The following is a 3,541-nucleotide window of genomic DNA, read 5'->3' as shown; positions in this document are numbered from 1 at the left end:
ACAATCCTGACGCGCATTCACCCTAATGCGCTACACATAGGGGTTGTTTGTGCTGCACTCACCAAGGACCGAAGATCGTTCCCGTATCCGTCTGGCTCTTTATTCATGTGATGGTTCTTTTTCTTTTAATTATAGACGTACCTTTTTTCTCTCCGCATTGCCTTCAAAGTTAACGTTCTTCATAAATCAAGAACGTTTCTCTTTATTTTTAATTTACTCGGGAAAACGGAGAAAAAAAAACTTCCTTAACCTCATAGATGCTATTAAACATTCCTCCCCAGTGCTGCGCTGTCCATTGGAACTAGTGCTGAATGGACGTCCAATGGTCGTGTGCAGCACTGGGGAGGTAGTGCTGCCGTCGGCCAATGCACCGAGGCAGCACTTAAGGGGTTAAAATGGCTGTTGAATACAATATGACGTCATGTCACAACGTCTTCCAATGCATTGTTATGACTATATTCCCGTTTCAAAATGGCCTCTTGATGTTTGATATCATCACGTTGAGCATTGCACTTCAGAGGGCTTCCTCGCTCTCTACTGCTCCTTTCATCTCCCTCTCACACTGTCTCACATTAACTCCTCTGGGCTCACACGTCACTGCCAATATTCTCACGCTTCTCCTCGCGCTTGCAACTCCCAATGTAAGTTCGTATAATCTTCTTTCTCTCTTTTTTTTAATATATGTGTAAATTCCCCCACATGCTTTCATCTACATTTATCCGGTTTGCACTCTGGCTCACCTTAGTATATGAGTATCTTCCTTCTTTACTCCTCAGTTTTCCTTTACACTTGTAATTCGTTCCTTGCATGGGTTCTTGCAGAGTTGCTCCGCTGTCGCCAACTTGTAATGTATACTCCACTGACTCTGAGTATATTTGAAGTACTTTATTGGCAACTCTGCATCTTACATCTTCAACAGTACACCCTTCTTCAAACTACAGCGAATCTCAACTGTCCCCACAGAGAATTTCCCTGCCCCGTTCATTCTACCTACCTCACAGTGATGTAAGATACATTCCAAACATGGAATGCATCAACACCACAGAGAGGCTGCCCACTGAGTATAGTAAGTAGGTTGGCTTCTAAAGCTTCTCACTTTATCCCTTTGTTCACTCTTTTTAGTGTTCTGTTGTATTTGGCTGTCACTGAATTTATTAATAGTGACAGTATTTTTTGTTAAATGTATTAGTCTTGCCAGATTAAAACAAAGCAATTTCTGTACCGATTCTGTAGTGGCTTGTGCTTCTCTTTCCACAAAGTTGGTTCTTGAACATTTGTATGGAACCCCTCATCGGTGCAGAACCTTGACATAATAATGTTCTGCACCGGGCGTTTGGAAACGACAGTTAAACCGTGAGCTGCACTGTTGCTGCTCTGCCTGATGGTCCAGCCCAATAAACGTGGTTCATCTTACTTGCCTGTCGCCCTTGATTCATTACATCTTTTTTGGCGACGAAGGCTGGGCCATCACAAGGAACCTGTGTGCAGACGGCCAGAAGAGCGTCTGAAATCCTGATTTGTGTTTATGCCTGCGAGGAAGTGTTCTGGAGTGCGGGTGGACAATGCGGACTGGAGGAAGATTGAACAGAGGACAACCTGGACTGAAGGAAGACTAAAGCTACAGTTGAGGCAGAGTGGCAGAACAGTGAGTGGACAGCGGTTGGTGGTATCTCTGTGAAACGCAGGAATGGTTGTACGTTTTAAAGGGGAAACAGTGACGTGATGCGCATAGCTAGCATGATGACGTCGTGAAGGTGAGCATTGGATGTCATCAATAGGGCGCAAACATTGCGTTCCAAAGGATTTACTGCGTAAAGCAATCTTGGGAATCTGAACCTGCCTGCTTTCACAGAGAAAGCTAATGTGACGTCACAGTTGAGATTCTGTTAATCCTTCAGCCACAGGAACTTGGTAAACGTCATAGTGGGTACTAAGCATGAGCGGAAAATCCGTTCCGCTCGCGGATTTCGCGGATTTTCGGTAAATTCGCAATCCGCGAGATTCACGAATTTCCCGCAAAATCCGCGAACGAAAATCCGCGAACGGAACGGATTGGGTCAAAAGTTCAAGCTGACTTTTGTAACTCTTTTAGAATGGCGCCGGCAAGCTGCCAGAGCCATTCTAAAATAGTTAAAAAAGTCAGCTTCAACAGGAAGCTCTAATAGATAAAGTAAAGCAGGTGCTGCTCAAATTCAGTTACACAATCATTAATCACCCCAAACTTGGGGTGATTAATGATTATGTAACTTAATTTGACCTTCAACTGGAGCACCTGCTTTACTTTATCGATTGGTGCTTCCTGTTGAAGCTATTTCTAGCTATTTTAGAATGGCGCTGGCAGCTTGCCGGCGCCATTCTAAGTGGGGCTGAGGGCAGATGGGCACAAAAGTTGGACAGAGGGCAGAAGGGGACAAAAAATGAGTGGGGCAGAGGGCAGAAGGGCACAGAAACAAGTGGTACAGATGGCAGATGGGCATAAAAAACGAGAGGGTGGCAGTGATTAAGCAGGCAAAAAAAACCCTGCGAAATTGCAAAGTGCCTTGCGAACACCCGCGAACACGCAAAGCGCCTCGCGAACAACCGGAGCACGCAAAAATAAAAAAATCCACAAATTCGCGAATTTTGGGGATTGCCAATTCGCAAATCCGCAAATTCGCGAATTGCCAATTCGTAAAATTCGCCCATGCTTAGTGGCAGCGACGGCTCGTGGAGGGAGTTACGGTGGGGCAGGAGGGTGGGGAGGGGGAGGGGCAGGGCGGAGGTTGCTAAAAACCGGCATATGGATAATTGCAGGTAAGTAAACAATTTAATTAATAAAACAAATTTCGTAGCTCGCACTGCATTGCATTTTGCGATGCAAGGCGCACTACGAAATTCGTTTTATTAATTAAATTGTTTACTTACCTGCAATTATCCATATGCCGGTTTTTAGCAACCTCCGCCCTGCCCCTCCCCCTCCCCACCCTCCTGCCCCACCGTAACTCCCTCCACGAGCCGTCGCTGCTTAGTGGGTACATTGTTCTCTCAGTTACCTAAGAGCCCTTGGAAAGAAAATAATGCTTTAATTATCATGACTGCACAATGACAGCATTTTGAGGTAGTCTATGGAGGAACGTTTTACGTTTACATAAATAGGAGAAATCAACTATTGTTTGAAAAAAAATAGTTGCATATTTTCAGTTTGTGTTTAAAATATAATACCTTTTATTATTTTTCCAACGCGAACAGCACGCAGGCTGTTTCACCTCTTCCACCATTTTTGGAAACGCCAGGAGAGTCACCCATAAAATGGAAACAATGGTATGATGGTTTTGAGACCTATCTGGGGGCAATTGGAGCAATGCGTTTCAGGCCACAGAGACAGAAATACCTTCTTCTTCATTCCTTAGGGTTTGAGGGAAGGGAGGTTTTAAAACATCTTCCTCCACCAATTGTTGTCACCGAACAAGTTCTGGATGACTATCAAGAAACTCTAGAAAAATTGAAAAACAGGTTTGATGTACAACCCAGTTTAGTAGGGTTGCAACAAAAAAAATTATGT

Source organism: Lissotriton vulgaris, unplaced genomic scaffold, assembly GCF_964263255.1.
Source record: "Lissotriton vulgaris unplaced genomic scaffold, aLisVul1.2 SCAFFOLD_464, whole genome shotgun sequence".
NCBI lineage: Eukaryota > Metazoa > Chordata > Amphibia > Caudata > Salamandridae > Lissotriton > Lissotriton vulgaris.
Note: the sequence above shows the minus strand (reverse complement) of the source record.